The sequence below is a fragment of the Manihot esculenta genome, chromosome 17, assembly GCF_001659605.2.
Source record: "Manihot esculenta cultivar AM560-2 chromosome 17, M.esculenta_v8, whole genome shotgun sequence".
Lineage (NCBI taxonomy): Eukaryota > Viridiplantae > Streptophyta > Magnoliopsida > Malpighiales > Euphorbiaceae > Manihot > Manihot esculenta.
Window position 1 is genome coordinate 7542129 of NC_035177.2, and position 7461 is coordinate 7549589.

The following is a 7461-nucleotide window of genomic DNA, read 5'->3' on the forward strand; positions in this document are numbered from 1 at the left end:
TGATGTAAATTAAAGAGATATATGTTACAGAGGTAAAATGATGTAATAGATAGTTAGTAAGTCAGTATGTGAATGAGATAGACTGTGCTTTTGCCTATAGTGTATGTTAATCCCTTGAGTATCTGCATGTATCCTGTTTTATAGTTTCTTGATGAGAAATGAGTCAGACCAGACTTAATATATGTTGTGTTTCGAAAACCCAGTGAATTATAACTGTGAGGGAAGACAGGGATTAATTCCTTGGACCCAAGACCAGTGCAAGGAAAGACCAGGTTTGATTCCTGTGATCCATAGAGAGAGGCCACTAGAGAAGACCAGGTTTGATTCCTGTGACTCTATGGTAGCCAAGTTAACTTATGATATGCTGACCCTTACAGAGTGGGTTCTATGCTGCAGAGCGCATAGGGTATGGAGGTTACTTGGTAGAGTGTCACTGGTGTATTATAGATAGCCTGAGGGCTAGCTCAGATTAGTATATCTGAGTATTGTGGTTCATATGCATGGACCTACAGAGAGTGTTTTAAAGGTTAAGTCTGGTAGTTTTAAAGTTATATTTTACAGTTAGTAGTCCAGTCGGATCATGTATGGGATTTTACCAGGTACACAGAGTTCATAGCAGGCTTACTACGGGTTTAGGCGGCCTTAAGCCGATCTGGATCCTAGTGCCGAGCAGTTTGGGCCGTTACAGAGAGGGTACCGGTTTCCGGGCTGTTACATGTTTGGGCAAACAGTCTGGACAGCATACTTTATCACTTTTTCCTCTTTATCTCAGCTTCTCCTTGGCTTGGGCAATCAAGTTGGGCAAACCATGCTTATTCTCTTTTGCTGTCTTTTGGGCAGAATTAAGGCCATTTTAGCCAAATTACCATTTTGCTCCATTTCCTACAAAATAAGACAAAAACCACAAAGTTAGGTAGAAAATGTGTAAATTGACATAAATATAAACATAGAAAATGGGTCTAATTTTGACTCTATCATTAGGTCTGATGACTTCTGGGTTAGAGTGTCCTCTCTGGGTCAGTGGACCCAAGTGTGATCCATCAGTGGCAGAGTCAGTCTGCCAGTGTAGTCCTGTGTTTGTTGAGGGAAGATGCTTGTCCGCCGACCTAGTGGTTCTAGATTTGACAGATTTTGACGTCATTCTAGGGATGGACTGGTTATCTACCCATGGTGCTACCTTGGACTGCAGGGACAAGGTAGTCAGGTTCAGAGGTCAGGATGGGTCTGAAGTTGTCTTCAGAGGAGACAGGAGGGGTACACCTAGAGGTCTGATATCAGCTCTTCAGGCTCGTAGGTTGCTCAGGAGGGGATGTCAGGGGTATTTGGCTCATGTGAGAGAGCTTAGCAGTCAGGTCAGAGAGCCCGCCTCAGTGCCAGTGGTTAGAGAGTTCTTAGATGTGTTCCCAGACGAGCTGCCAGGTTTACCACCTGCTAGGGAGATAGAGTTCGAGATAGAACTAATGCCTGGAACCCGACCGATCTCTATCCCTCCCTACAGGATGACGCCAGCAGAATTGAAAGAGTTGAAGGAGCAGTTGCAGGAGCTGGTAGACAAGGGCTTCATCCGACCGAGTACCTCACCCTGGGGTGCTCCAGTTTTGTTCGTGAGAAAGAAGGATGGATCCCTTAGACTTTGTATCGACTACAGGCAGTTGAACAAAGTCACTACCAAGAACAAGTACCCTTTGCCAAGGATCGACGATCTATTCGACCAGCTAGCAGAAGCGGGTTGTTTCTCCAAAATAGATCTGAGATCTAGGTACCACCAGCTGAGGATCAGAGATGAGGATGTGCCGAAGACGGCTTTCAGGACCAGATATGGGCATTTTGAGTTCCTTGTAATGTCGTTCGGGTTAACCAACGCCCCTGCAGCATTCATGGATCTTATGAATAGAGTGTTTAGCCAGTACCTGGATCACTTCATTATTGTCTTCATAGATGATATCCTAGTGTATTCCAGGAATGCAGAGGAGCATGCCCATCATCTGAGGTTGGTTCTACAGACCTTGAGGGAACATGGCTTGTATGCCAAGTTCTCCAAGTGTGAGTTCTGGCTGAGGAGCATTTCGTTCTTGGGGCATGTAGTGTTAGAGAATGGGATAGAGGTGGACCCCAAGAAGACAAAAACTGTGGCTAACTGGCCTAGACCCACTTCAGTGTCGGAAATCAGGAGTTTCTTGGGTTTGGCAGGTTACTACAGAAGGTTCGTTCAAGACTTCTCGAAAATAGCAACTCCTCTGACCAGACTAACCAGGAAGAATCAGAAATTTCTGTGGACCGACCAGTGCGAAGAGAGTTTTGAAGAGCTTAAGAAGAGGTTGACTTCAGCACCAGTTTTAGCTCTGCCATCTAGTGATGAGGACTTTACAGTCTTTTGTGATGCATCCCGTGTGGGACTGGGTTGTGTACTGATGCAAAATGAGAGGGTGATTACTTATGCTTCAAGGCAGCTAAAGAAGCATGAGTTGAATTACCCCACACATGACCTTGAGATGGTAGCAGTAATCTTTGCACTCAAGATGTGGAGGCACTACCTCTATGGGGTAAAATGTGAGATCTTTACAGATCATAAGAGCCTGCAGTACATCCTGAGTCAAAGAGATTTGAACTTGAGACAGAGGAGATGGGTGGAGCTGCTGAGTGACTATGATTGCAAGATTCAGTATCATCCGGGTAAGGCGAATGTCGTGGCAGATGCCCTAAGCCGGAAGTCACTAGGCAGTCTATCCCACATCACGGCAGAGAGGAGACCAGTGGTGAAGGAGTTTTACAAGCTCATTGATGAAGGTCTACAGTTGGAGTTGTCTGGTACAGGTGCCTTGGTTGCTCAGATGAAAGTGACACCCGTGTTTCTGGAGCAGGTGGCTCAGAAATAGCATGAGGACCCAGAGTTAGTGAAGATTGCCAGGACTATTCAGTCAGGCAAGGACAGTGAGTTCAGATTTGACAATAAGGGGATCCTCCGCTATGGGAGTCGTTTGTGTGTACCAGATGACATCGGGCTAAAGGGAAACATTATGAGAGAGGCTCATAATGCAAGATACAGCATTCACCCCGGGGCCACTAAGATGTATCAGGATCTGAAAAAGGTTTATTGGTGGCCAGCTATGAAGAGAGAAGTGGCACAGTTTGTGTCAGCCTGCGAGGTGTGTCAGAGGGTGAAGCTGGAACATCAAAAGCTGGCTGGAATGCTTAACCCGCTACCTATTCCAGAGTGGAAATGAGAGAATATAGCTATGGACTTCGTAGTGGGGTTACCGGCGACGTCCAACAGATTGGACTCCATATGGGTGATTGTGGACAGACTCACCAAATCTGCTCACTTCATCCCTGTCAGGAGTGGCTATTCTGTGGACAAATTTGCGCAGGTGTATGTTGAAGAGATAGTCAGACTGCATGGGGTTCTTGTTTCTATAGTGTCAGATAGAGGACCCCAGTTCACCTCCAGGTTTTGGCGGAGTCTGCAGGATGCCATGGGTACCAGGTTGGATTTTAGCACTGCCTTCCATCCACAGACAGACGGACAGTCAGAGAGGACCATCCAGACCATAGAAGATATGCTAAGAATGTGTGTGCTGGACTTTGGCGGTTCTTGGAGGCAACATCTACCTTTGGTGGAGTTTGCCTACAATAACAGCCATCATGCTAGCATCGGGATGGCTCCATATGAAGCTTTATATGGGAGGAAGTGCAGGTTACCTGTTTGCTGGGAGGAAGTTCGAGAAAAGGCCTTGGCCGGGCCTGAGTTAGTAGAGATCACCAGCAGGGTGGTACCCTTAATCAGAGAAAGAATCAAGACTGCTGCAAGCAGACATAAGAGTTATGCAGACATCCGCAGAAGGCAAGTAGAGTTCCAGGAGGGGGATCTGGTATTGCTCAAGGTGTCTCCAATGAAAGGAGTGGTTCGGATCGGAAAGAAGGGTAAGCTAGCTCCGCGGTACATCGGACCCTTTGAAGTCCTGCAAAGGATTGGGAATGTATCGTACAAGCTGGATTTACCTGCTTCAATGGAGAGAATCCATCCGGTTTTCCATGTTTCTATGTTGAGAAAGTTCGTATCAGATCCGGGCAAGGTTCTTAGTGAGCCTGATGTGGAGATCCAAGAGGATCTCACCTATGTTGAGCAACCGGTACGGATTCTGGACACTCAAATCAGGAAGCTGAGAAACAAGGAAATCCCGATGGTGAAAGTCCTTTGGAACCACCACAATATGGAAGAATGCACCTGGGAGACACGGGAGTCCATGCTCCAGCAGTACCCTTATCTTTTCTAAGGTTGGTTTCTTATATGTTTCATGTGTTTTATGTGTATAATATGTTGTATGCCTTGCATGTGCTAGTTGAGGAACATTCGGGGACGAATGTTCTTAAGGGGGGGAGAATGTAATACCCGGCTAGACTCCGGTATCGAAATTCCTACCGTCCGGTGGAATCTCGGATGTCGGAAGCCTCTAGTAGGGTAAAACCATGTTTTTATGAAATGTTTTAATGTGTTTTATGTTTTAAGCATGAAAGAAAATGAGTTTTTGCATGAAAGTAGCATTGGAGGAAAACTCAGGTTCGGCCGCCGAACCTTAAGTTCGGCCGCCGAACATGCATGCGTTGCGGGTGTGCTTTAGGCCCCCGAAAGCATAAGTGAGGGAAGTCCAGGTTCGGCCGCCGAACCCCAAGTTCGGCCGCCGAACATGGCATGCATGCGGAGGCACATTCGGCCCCCGAACGTGGTCTGGCCAGCCACTATAAAAGGGTCCCTTAGCCGAAAACGGGCGAGCTTTTTCCCCATTTTCGGCCAAGGTGAGCTCTTCGCCGTCCCTCACCCATCTTTGATGTTTTTCCTCTAAATCTTTCAAGATTTTCATTTGTTTTAACTTTGTTTTGAAGATTAAAGCTTTTGAGCAAAGTTTTGGAGCTTGGAGGTTCAAGAACCCAATCTCTCCCAACTTCGAGTTTAGGTCGTCTCTCTCTCGATCTTCAAGAGGTAAGAGCCGATCTTAAGCTCATTGCATGTTTTAAGTAAGTTTTAAGTAGATCTATGGGATAGAATGCATGTTTAGGTTATGGTTATGTTTTTGGAGTTTATGGGTATAAATGTGTGTTCTTGAACAATGTGGATACTTGATGTGTTGTAGATGGGGTTTATGTTGTTTTGAGGCCCCTAGGAACATGTATGCTTGAGTTTGTGTGTTGTAGAATAGGTTTGATGCATGTTTGGAAGGTTTGGAGGCGAAATGTGCAAAAGGGAGCCAAGTTTCTGCCCTTTGGCAGAAACCAGGTTCGGCAGCCGAAGGATTTTCGGCCGCCGAACATGGCTGGGGAGGCAGCCTTTCGGCTGCTGAAGCTTGCCCCCGAAAGGGAGACTTTCGTCTCTGTCTGGCAGTTTCGGCCGCCGAAAGTGCCGCCGAACATGCATGAGTTTCGTCTCTGTCTGGGAGTTTCGGCCGCCGAAGGTGCCGCCGAACCTGCCTGACTTTCGGCTCTGGAGGGACTTTCGGCCGCCGAACCTGCCGCCGAAAGTGCCCTGTCCAGGCCTCCTTTGCATGATTTTGTATGGTTGTTTCATGATGTTTTAGGGGGTTTTTGGGGAGTAGTTTATAGTTATGTTCAGGTATGTTTGGTCCCTCATTTGAGTCCACCTGTGTAGGTTCGGACCCGAGGAACCGAGGACCCCAGCAGTGAGTTCAGTTGCTTCGGTGTTGTCAGAGTCAGCCAGAGGTGAGTGGAACTAAACTTAATCTTTTAAATTAAATGTTTTATCATGTTTCATGCATCATGATTATGCAATAGGATGATTGCATTAGTTTCACGAATATGCCGCATTGCATCGATTGTTGTTGATGTGGGTGAATGTTGGATGAGCCAATTAGTCCATGACAGGAAGACCAGGACCCCATTCTACGGCCTGGCACAGAGTAAGGAAAGACCAGGACCCCATTCTACGGCATGGCATGGTAATGGGACTCGAAGACCAGGAGCCCAGAGGAGGCCTTGGGATAATGGTAAGTAATGTATGTATGACAGGAAGACCAGGACCCCATGCTACGGCCTGGCACAGAGTTAGCTTGGACTAATTGGTGACAAGTTCACCCAACCCTTATGTGAATTGTCTGTGTTATGATGCATCTGATTGGAGCATAGTGTTATTATGTTTTATAGTTCAACTCACTGGCTTTTAGCTCACCCCTCTCCCTTTTACCCCCAGGCTTGTAAGTACAAGATAGAATAGGAGGTCGGTTAGAGTAAAGTTTGTTTATGTAATAGATAGATTGTGGACATGAAAAATCGTAGTACGATGTAATGTAAAAGTACAGTATAGTTATGTAATGATGTTTATGGATATTAGAGGTGTGCTTGACCATAGAATGTTGTTATCCCTCTTAATACATGATCCTAGAGATTTTATGATGTTTATGTAAACCAACTCGACATATGTTATGTCACCCATTTGGGGGCGCTGTTGAGATCCCACAGAGGGATCAATGTTTATGAGTTATGTTATATACAGTGCATGCACAGGTTGAGTATGGTTGATGTATATGGAAAGAAAAGTTTTAATTTTTATGTATGTTGTTGATCATGTATGGGATTATACAGGTTTACAGGTTAGATGTCAGGCTTGCTACGGGTCCCGGCGGCCTTAAGCCGATCTGGATCCTAGCGCCGGTAGCGGTCCGATTTTCGGGTCGTTACAGTATCCCCCAACCGAAAGAACTGGAGTGCTAGATTAGAAGATGCTTTATGGGACTACAGAACAGCCTACAAGACTCCCATATGTATGTCTCCTTATAGATTAGTCTATGGAAAAGCTTGTCACCTTCCAGTTGAGCTTGAACACAAAGCATATTGGGCTGTAAAGAGTTGCAACATGGACCTTAAGGAAGCTGGTCACCATCGCAAATTGCAATTGCAAGAGCTAGAAGAGATAAGAAGAGATGCATATGAGACTTCTTGGAACTACAAAGCAAAAACTAAGGCCTCCCATGACAGTCGGATTTCAAGAAAACAATTTGAGGTTGGTGATAAAGTCCTACTCTTTAACTCTCGTTTGAAATTGTTTCCAGAAAAGCTACGATCTAGATGGATTAGACCATTCATCATAGAGCATGTTCACCCCATGGAGCTGTACACATCAAAAGCATAGAGACTGGAAAGATCTTCAAAGTAAATGGACATTGATTGAAACCATATTACAAAGGATTCGTTGTGCAAGTAGTGGAAGAAATTCCACTATAACATCCATCTTAGTCAGCCTAAGTGGATTGCACCATGCGCCTTAGGGAGTACTTAGTTCTTTTGTTCTTTTATGTTTCTTATACATTGAGGACAATGCATGATTTAGGTGTGGGGGTGCATATCTCTGAATTTTCCTTTCAGTTTTTGCGATTTCTCTTCTTCTTTTTCTTTCAGTTTTGTGCAATTTTTTTCTTTTTTTTTTCCTTTCAGTCTGCGATTTTTCCCTTTAGT